This window comes from Gossypium raimondii, chromosome 6 (genome assembly GCF_025698545.1).
Source record: "Gossypium raimondii isolate GPD5lz chromosome 6, ASM2569854v1, whole genome shotgun sequence".
Classification (NCBI taxonomy): Eukaryota; Viridiplantae; Streptophyta; class Magnoliopsida; order Malvales; family Malvaceae; genus Gossypium; species Gossypium raimondii.
In genome coordinates this window covers 21,516,230-21,527,201 of record NC_068570.1, presented here as the reverse complement: position 1 = coordinate 21,527,201, position 10,972 = coordinate 21,516,230, and the positions used below count along the sequence as shown (strand labels likewise).

General features: G+C 31.7%; 1 long non-coding RNA gene across 1 annotated transcript; it reads left to right on the top strand.

Moving 5' to 3' along the window:
* The first annotated feature begins 1,077 nt into the window (after window positions 1-1,077).
* LOC128041842 (uncharacterized) lies at window positions 1,078-2,988 on the top strand. The gene is made up of 2 exons (XR_008196749.1): window positions 1,078-1,459; window positions 1,895-2,988. It is a non-coding gene; the product is annotated as an uncharacterized LOC128041842 (long non-coding RNA).
* The last annotated feature ends 7,984 nt before the right edge of the window (window positions 2,989-10,972 follow it).

Sequence of the window (10,972 nt, the reverse complement as noted above, 5' to 3'; positions counted from 1 at the left end):
CCACCAGAAAATTCCACTACTTTCACTCGATAAGACTTATCCCAGTCTAACTTAGTAATAATTGTGTTAGTTTTAACCCACTGATTCTTGGCTCAAGAAGGCTAATTATATCATGCTTGTACTGATTATTATACTTACGAAAAGCTTGTAAAAATTTATCAGACGCACACCCCTACACATTCCAAGATAAAATAGACAAATTCATATTAAAAAGAAAGAAAATAGTTTCTCTTAATGGTGGCCAGTAGAAGAAAACTCCTCTCGCTCTCCTTTTCTCTGCGATAAATCCTTAGCAGAATTTTCATCAATCTCAGATGCAATAAGCTCTGCTGCCCTCTTCATAGAATCAACAAAATAAACCCGGGTATTTTCAGAGTTCTTGAAACGATTACTCAATCCCTTTAAGGTTTTATTGAGTTTTCACCCTTCTTTAGAGCTAATTACTTTAGCATTTGTATTCTGTCCCTTCAAGACCACTCTAGGCAATTTAATTTCAGTCGGACAAACACTACCCCCTATCTCCTCTCTAACAGGCTCCAAAATGCTTCTCTTTTTTAACACCACTGCCGAATTGTTTTTGGCCTCCAACACTCCTTCCTTTACCGCCACATTAACAAACGAACTCTCCTCAAATATAGGATTAAAGTGCACTACATGTTCTGCTTGTTTTTGGATTGAAATAGGAGTGTCCATCTTCACATGGTCTGCAACAAAACCATTCTGTGAATTTAAAACTAAAAGACAAAAGGAGTCAGAAATACCTCAATTTAGGGACTGATTATTTTCTCCAACACTGGGTAGTGAAACGTGCATGACACTAGAAAGCTTTGAAAGATCTGTTCTAGCCTCCTTCGAAACTTGGGTCTCTTACTACTGTCCAAAATCAAAACTGCTAGAGGCCTGCTGAATATCCAAAGGAGCCTGTTGATTAGCAGCTGAAGGAACCTGTGGGACCAAGCCCAACTTGAGCCCAACCTTATTATGATCCTTTAAGAGAGTATTGGTTTTAGGGTCACCGGCCTGACCATTAAGAAGCTTTCCCACCGACAGGCCCAAATTCACTTTTTTAGAGCCATTAAAAACAAATTTTTTACCCGTTGAAGATTTCTCTTGGGTATCACTTAATGTAGCTTTCCCTTTTTTCTTCAAATCTCTCTGATTTTCCTTATTAAATCCTCCTCCGTTGAACTCGCCTCCAGACCTGTTAACAATTGAAATCGTGATCCCATAATTTTCTCCCCTTTAGAATTATTTCCTTTTTTGATCTCATCCAAGGTGCCGCGTCTGCTCCTCCGCTCCACCAGCATCCAGGGGCCATAATCCCCATCTCCGACCACCACAGAAGTTGAAAAGTTTTGTTCCAAAGTCTCTCCCTTCTCTTTCATCTCTGAAGAATGTGTAAAAGACGGACAGTTCTCCTTGATGTGTCCATAACAACCACACTTAAAGCATACCACAGGTAGGTTCTTATACTCAATTCTTTGAGGGCTACATTGATGAGAATTTTAGAAACTAAAGGTCTCCCTAAATTGAAATAAATTGCCATGCGAGCATAACGACCCCGTGCTTTGCTATCCGTGTTGAAATCTAATTTAGTAACTTTGCCTACCATTCCCCCAATCTCCATTAGAATCTGTTTTTAATATAAATGGCTAGGAAGACCGGGAAACTGAATCCATGTGAGAACCATATTAGGGTAAGGTAGACTAGGATTAAAATCGATCGTCCATGGTTGAACGGTTAGGTAATGACCGAAAATAACCCACGAGCCCTAGGAGAGGATCTTATCATAGTCATCAGTGCTTTGAAATTTAGCGAGAAAATAACCATTCTCTATATCCATTAATTGAAAAAGCTTAGATGGTTTCCAAGTCCCATATAATCTATTATGCAGAGCCGTGATTCCAAGGTTCCGACCAAGCATCTTGAGAACTACAGAGGTTGACATTTCCTTTTCCAAGAGCTGATATACTCTCTCCGAGAAATCTATTGAAGGAACACCATCGATAACCAATTTCTTTACATCCTGCTCAGTGAGGGAAAAATTATCAACAAGGAAGTGGCCATTATTTGTATTATTCTGCACAAGAGTATCCTTCCCCGCTAGTATATCTTTTCAAGAAAAAGAAGGCGTTGGTGATGACTCCATGACCATTACATCTTCAAGAATCACATCCGAGTCCTTGAAACAGACCTTCTTTGTGTTGGAATCCTCCACAACCATCACATCTTCAAGATTCACGTTCGATTCCTTGAAACAGACCTTCTGTGTGATGGAATCCTCAGGAAGAGAATCACCTTCTCCATTATTGTCCACATTAGAAACCGAAGAAGACGAGAGCATTTTCAGAATTGCCCTCAATGGAATTTAACACCCAAGTGAGCCATTAAAGATGAAAATTTAATCATTAATCCCCTTCGTTAATGTTGACCGAGTTTGACCATTAAATTTTGTTGACATGGATGTTCGATTAATTAAACAGTGACACATGACGGTCATATGTACATCATGTTGATATGATAAAATAAATATTTAAAAAATAAAAAATCCAAAAAAAAATATTGTTTAAAATAATTATTTAAACATATTTTAAATCAATGAAGCCCTTTTTTTTGGTTCGATGCTGCCATTGTTGTAGCTTTGGTTGCAAAGAGAGTGACAATGTTGAGAACTGAGGAAAAAAATAAGATTTTTATTTTGGATTTTTAAAAGAAAAATTGGGATATTAAAATATGATTAATCCACGTCAGCCGATTTGCCATTTCAGCATCGATGTGTGCGCCACTTGTCCTTTCCTGATTCCACCGTTAGCCAAAAACACAATTAAACGGTCAAACAAAGTCAACGTATATGAACGGCTTGGTTGTGAATTGTGATGAATTTCCAATTCCATTGAGTGCTAAAATTTGTGAAGGATTAATTGAGAGTTTTTTTATTAATAAACATGTAATTTATTTTAATTATGAAAAATATTTATATAATTTTTTAATTGAGTTGATGTCTAATTATCTCATAACATCGGTTTAGTCGAGTTTTAAATAATAATATAAATAATTATTAAAATTTATCTCATTATTAATAATTTAAATTATTGATAACACTATATTTCTAATTTACATGGTCCGTTATAGTTCAAAATTTTTAATTAATAATTTTAATTATAATTATATTTAATTTTTTATTTATTTTATACTTAGATTTTTATTCACTAATAACTCTATTTTAAAATGTTATTTATAATTAATAATTATAAATTAAATTATAATTATTTTTAAATGATAAACTATACAAATAGTCATCCAACTATGCTCGCGTTCCTATTTTGGTCACCAACTTTAAAAATTTTTAATATAGGCACTAATGTTTGATTCTGTTTCTATTTTGGTCACTCGTCGTTAAATTGATAAAGAAAGCAATTTTCTAACTAGTAGAATAACACATATAGTCCTAAATACATACATATTCTATGAATTTGATGCTAATTCTGAATCATTCGATAAATTTAACTTTTCACATTTACAAATGCTATCAATTTGATATTCAAACATGCTAACCTAAGTTTTTAATTTTTAAAACAGAGACATTCCATGTCTATAAATATGTAAACACCCCGCCAAAAAGAAAAAACTTCTCCAATAAAACAAATTGTAAGAGGCTCTATATTGGTATCAAAGTAACCCAATAAATTTTTTTTTAATTTACAAAACTCAAACTTAAAATTTTAAATATTAATTTTTTTTATCACTTAACCCGATAAATATATAATTTGTAAGCAATACAGGGGACATTTCAAGCCTTTTTAACTCAAGTGCGATTTTGTTGCGTAAGGAGACTATCATTTGGATGCTTTGGAATTAATTATTCAAAGCTACATTTCTTCAAGGTTTAACTTAAATTTTCCGATTTGTTTTTATGCGTCAGACTACAAGAAGCAATCATATTTGATTTGGGGCAAAGTTGCTACAATTTTTATCCATAAAAACACTAATCAAATAGACTAAATAAAATAAAGGAAGCCTTGATTTTGTATTTTGGTGCTAGCCATAAGTAAACCACCAACAAGAGGGTTAAATTGATTTGAATCCATCCATGGTTGCTGTTGCTGCTATCATCGAGGTGTTGCCTCAGTCTTACAAACGGGGCAAGCATTTTTCTGCAGCAGCCACAGCTTTATACATTGGATGTGAAAATTGTGTCCACTGCTTTATTACCATAACGCAGTTCAACAAGTCTCCTTAACATTCAAATGTATTCTTTGATGATTGATTTAATTATCAAAAAGCTATTCATTATGGATGTCCAGTTCCAAAAATTTATAGGTAAAAGAATTGACTTGGAAAATGGTTCATTAATTGATAGATTTTTTTTTTTTTTTGGTTTTTACAAAATTTATAGATGTGGGATGTCTCTATTTTAAAATTGAAAGCTTTGATTAGGAAGTTTGAGGATCAAATCGATAGAATTTGTAAATGTAAAGGGTTAAATTTATTGAATTATTCAGAATTAGGATCAAATTGATAGAATATGTGAGTATTGAGGACTAAATGTGTTATTATACCAGTTAAAAAAAGGTTTTACGTTATCAATTTAACAATGGGTGACCAAAACAGGAATGAATTCAAACATTAATGCCTAAATTGAAAATTTTAAAGTTGGGTGACCAAAATAGAAACGCGGGGTGATCATCAGTATAATTTACACTAAATTATAATTATTTTTAAATGTATAATTATCACAACTTCTATTTTACTTCAACATTTTTATTTTAAAATTTGAATTTAGTAATATGATAGAAAATAAAGGGTCTCGTTAGTTCAAAAGTTTTTCAAACTCATGCTTTTATATATACTAATTCTATTGTTGCATGTGATTCTACATGTTTAATTTTTAATTAATGTAATTAATGTAAAATAATATTGATTTATTTTAAAATATATTTTAATTAATGTAATTAATGAATAATATTTTCAAGTTCTTAAATATAATTAAAATTTAATAACTTATTTAAAATTTAAATATTATAATAAATTTGAAATCATAATTAAAGTATTTTTAACATATTTAATGTACAGTGTTTCATATAATTAATGTAAAATAACATTATTTAAAATAATAATTAATTAACATAATTAATATATATCAATTATGTCATGTGTATTGTATGTGAATATTTATTTATTTATTTTTGGTAAATGCATTTGAATATTTATTTAATATTGAAAAGATGAACATGTTGCATATCAATATTTTATATTCTTCAAGCTTTATTATTTTGATCCCTAAAAATAGATATAAATAAAATAAATATTTAACTAAAAACAATTACACATATGAAATTTTAATAATATTAACTTAAAATTAAAAAATTAGGTAAAACAACATGCAACCATTTTAATAATTCATGAAAATACGAAAAATATTTACATTAAAAATAAACACATTTAATAATTGTGATTTTTAAATTATTTTTACGTCGCCTAACAAATAATGATGATGATGTAAAAGAAAAATGATAAAAGAGTGTTTGTTTCACACAACATAAACAATTTAAAGAAAATTTTAAAAATAATATCATAATATTGTATTATCAATTAAAGTGATCTATCAACTCTATTCCACTAATCATAGCTTGAATGTTTCATCCTAATACCAAGAATCTCCAATTTTAATGGGTAATTTTTATAAATGCTATTTGATTGAATATGACTAACTACTTGATATTATTTATAAAGCTAAACTTACATTTTAATTTATATATAATACTATTATTAATTAAGTGATAATTAACCTAAATTATTTTTTATCTTATGCTTACACTTTTTTTATGCTTATACTTCTTTTCAAATTTTAACTCTATTTTACATCACTAAAAAATTATCGCAACTTCTTTTAATAAAAGTACCATACATATACTATTTTATATAACTAATAAATCTAAATTATATTATTACTATCAAACTTTTTTTAATATAACCACCATAATTTTTTTTGGATAGAAATATCATAATATATTTAGAATAACTAATTATTTATCATAATGTTTTTCAAAAGTATAATTTTTAACTACTAAACCTAAATTAGATTATAATTATTTTAATATAATTTAAATATATATAATATAATATAACTAGCACAATTTTTTTATAGTAATGTATTAGGTTTTCCAACTAATAGATTTAAATGGTTAAATTAGGCAAAAATGCCATTTTAAGTCTTTTTTTTAATTTAAGAAAATAAGTTATTTTTAGAGAGAGAAACGGAAAGTGCACTCAGTTGAACATGTTTTCCCTCAATGTTCAAATGACTGTTGGTCGTGCAACAGTAAAAAATTTTAAAAGGCCAATGATCAATTTTTTTTAACGATAAATACCCCCCAAAATATTCTTTTTTCTACTCGCATCCTATTCTCTCAATTCTTTCTAATTTCCAAACTCTCAATTTTCTCAAGTTCTTGTTCAAAATTTTTTGATATTCTCCTTTAAAAATATTAGTTTTTTTAATTATTCCGTATTTGATCCGTTCGGATTAAGTTTTCACAAATAGCAACATCTTTAATTCATTTCAGCGACAAGCACATTTCTATTGCTCAAGTAGTAATGGTAAGATGAAAATTTAATTTTTATTCTTTTCGATCAAGTTAAATTTAAAAGTTTTTTTTATAAATTAAAATAATTTTTTGTCATTATAAATAAGCAGATTTGGAGGTGTTCATACATAATTTGGCAAAGCCTCCGATCACCGAAATTCGTGGTTGCTTGCAAAAGGCGAGATTTTTGAATGCGTCTCATATGCTTGGGGGCTACAAACTCGATCCTAGACTCATCAACGTGTTGGTGGAAAGATGGAGGTCCGAGACACACACTTTTTGTAACAACCCTAACCCATATCTATTGTTGGAACAGGGTTACGGAGCATTACCGGAATAAATAGATCAAATACAGACATTTCATATTATTTAACATTCATGTCAGATATTCTTCATAAAGTCCCTTATATGAGCTCACGAGGCCCAAAACATACATTAGAAACAAGCCAAGACTAAGCCAGGTACTCAGAGAATTTTTCGTAAAATCTCAAAATTTTTCCAAAGTGCAGGGTACACACGCCCGTGTGGTCAGGCCGTTTGGCTCACACGGCCAAGAGACACGCTCGTGCCTTAGGCCGTCTCTTAGGCCGTGTGGCATTCGAAATGAGCACACGACTGTGTCTCAACCTGTGTCTGTACCCGTGTAACTCTCTGACTTGGGTTAAAGACCAAGTTACACGCCCTTGTGCTAGGCCGTGTGTTAGGCTGCGTCATAAATATTGAGCATTCTGTTTTGAAATTTTTAAGATGTAGGGGACACACAGCCAAAACACACTTCCTTGTGCTAGGCCGTGTGTGAGACACACGCCCATGTCTCTACCTGTGTGGACAAAATAAGACCATTTCCTAGCCATATTCTTACCCAAACTTGTCTTCCACCTACATTAACACTTAAACAAATTCCCAAACCAATATAAAACATTTGAATTAAGCCAAAACCAAGTCTTATGCATATCATATCATCATATATAACCAAGTATCCATACTTAACAATTTAATCACTTACATATATATTCATATTTGTACCAACTATACCAACTCAAACCATGTTACAATTTGCCTATTAGTTAACCATCAATCATTTATACCAAGACACATATCAACCATGATAAGGCCATATACTTGTATATATCAAAATGTGTCAAACATAAGACATTCAAATGGCTAATCACAACAAAATATTTACATGCCATCAATGGTCAAATTAACCTATACATGCCATTATAATCAAAGTTAATTTACTAAATATACCGAGATGGGCCGATGGATAGTGTGATGATATCTTCGCCAAGCTTCCAACTCAACGAGCTTCCGATTTACTATAAGACAGAGGAAAATAAAACAGAGTAAGCATATTATGCTTAGTAAGTTCGTATAACGGGTAATTAACTTACCATTCATTTACAATTAAGGTAAGTATTCAAAGCATACTCAAGCAATTTGGCCAAAAGCCCTAACATATATCCTTATCAACCATGCTAGTCACATATTTCATATGAGTATCAAGAAACATGTTTGAGCTCAATAACAATCAAATTTCCATATACATATATATACTCCAGATTAAAAATCCATATAACATGTACATATCATATCCTTGTTTTTTAGGTATATTTCCGTAACAATTCGTCATGAATCCATATCATCTCATATCAAAACTTTACCAGTTGAGTCATTCATTATTCAATGGATACACGCATAGTACATACGAAGTGTACAAAACTATAATCCGTCAATTCATATTCGGGAGTGCTCCTTAGAGCACATAATTGGGAAATCGTCTCTTGAGCCTAATAATGGGAAGCTCATGTGAGTCATGTAATGGGAAGCTTATCTGGGCTGTATAACAGGAAGCTTATAAGAGCCATAATCGGGAAGCTCGTACGAGCCAATAATGGGTAGCTCCGAAGAGCCATTAATCAAGAAGCTCCGAATAGCCATATATCGGGAAGTTCAAGCGAGCCAATATCGGAAAGCTCCGGAGAGCCATTAATCAGAAATCTCACAAAGAGCCTTTAATCGGGACGCTTATAAGAGTTGTGGTGTGTCTACAACACATGCAGAATCACAACCAATCGAGATGCTCTGAAGAGCTATTAACAGGAAGCTCGTCAGAACCATATAACGGGAAGCTCAAGAGGGCCAAATATCGGGATGCTCATGAGAGCTAATAATGGGACGCTTTTTTAAGCTATGGTGTGTCCACAACATATGTAGGACCACAACCAATTCGGGAACTCTATATTCATCGAATTTCATTTATTCAAATAAGACTTAATAATTTTCGGGCATTATCGGATATGTAATCAATTTCATATATATGGAATTTATACAATTCACATATACAACATTCAATTCAAACATATAAATATACACAATTTAGTTACATGAAACTTACCTTGACAATGTTCGTCTATTCAAAATCTACCAATTCGTTACTTTCTCTTTTCCACGATCTATCTCTATATTTGGTCTATCCGGATCTATACGAGTAAATTTAGCTCAATTTAATACAATTCATATTCAATTCAATCCAAGTCACATCGTAGGTAAAACTACCATTTTTCCCATATACTTTTATTTAATTACGATTTCATCCCTAGGCTCAAAAAATAAAATTAATGCAATTTAATCCTTATTCCAAGTCTAGCCAATTTTTACATATAACATTTGCAGCCCATGTAATTCATAAAATTCAGAATTTTTCCATAAATTTTACATCTTTACAATTTAGTCTTTAAATCACAATTTCATCAAAATTTACTTTACAAAAGTTGTTTATCTATCAACAACCTTTCATTTTTACCATAAATTTCATGATTCATGCATATTCATCCATGGAAAAACTTTAATACTTTGATAAATTTACAAGTTAATCCCGAGATAGCTAAATTAAGCTATTACGATCTTAGAAATATGAAAATTATTAAAATGGGACAAGAAAACATACCTAATTGAGCCAAATAAGTTGCTTGAGTTCTCTTCTCTTAGCTAGGGTTTCCATGTATTTAATTTTGGAAAAGATGATATAAATGATGATATTTTCTTTTATTATATTATTTATCATCTTTTTTCATTTTTCCAATTTTGTCCTTTTCTTTATTTAACTTTTCATGGATGAATCATCATACTTATCTACTAACCCCTCTTAATGGTCTATTTACCATATAAGGACCTCAAATTTGAATTCCATAGCTATTTGATACTTATAGCTACTAGAACTCAACTTTTTCATTTCATGCAATTTGGTCATTTTACCAATTAAACATGTAATCGGTAAAATTTTCCCAACAAAACTTTTATACGATATTCCTATCATAATGCAAATCATGAAAAAATATTAAAATAATTTTTCTTATGAACTCAGATTTGTGGTCTCGAAACCACTGTTCCGATTTCACTGAAAACAACCCGTTACACTTTCTATCTTTCATGCGGCGACTGTACAATCACACTAGAGGACATGGCATTACAATTTGATTTGTCGGTGGATGGGTAGGTCGTCACAGGAGCAGCGATCATTCCCGGTAAAGAGGATCTCTGCGCGGCATTATTGGGGAAGGTCTCGAACAAGTTTGATGGTGGCCAGATATTGATGAATTGGTTGGCAAAAAAATTTGATAAGCTTCTTGTGGATGTGATCGAGGTCGTTAAAGAAAAATACGCCTAAGCATTTATCCTTCCGTTAATCGGGAGGATTTTAATGCCCGATAAATCTTAAAATTTGGTACACACAATATGGCTACTATACCTAGTAGACTTCAAAGAACAAGGAAAACTAAGTTGGGAATTAGCCATATTGGCCACATTATACCAGGAGTTGTGTCGGGCCACAGAATCGGATAAGATGTCAATTGGTGGTTACCTGCTACTATTGTCGTCGTGGGCCTAGTGGTGACTACCATTTCTACATCCCCGAGTCAACGACTCATACATGTTTCCGTTGGTGACAAGGTAAAAATCATTTATTAATAAATCGTAGTTTGTACGGTAAATGTTGTTATTTATCATATATTTGAACTTACATATCGCTTTTACAAGTTGAATTCTGGGCTGAGTTACTTGGGACTACCCGAGGAGGCTGAAGACATTTGGCTACAATTAGATCAACGCTTGGAAGCCGAGGTTAGTTACTTATTCTTTCGAACCTAAACTAATTACACAATGATTTGTAAAATAAAATTTCGTATATAATGAAATTTACAATTGTGCATTTCAGTTTGAAAGGATGTTATACGCCGACATCAATATCATATCTTGCATCCCCTCGGAACTGTTGGACAATTGAAGGATGTGGGATATGAAGGTACCGTTGAAAGTGTACGTGACGGTGGAAATGCAGGAATTAGACAAGGTGGGGCAGCAGTTAAGTTAGAGGTAACAAA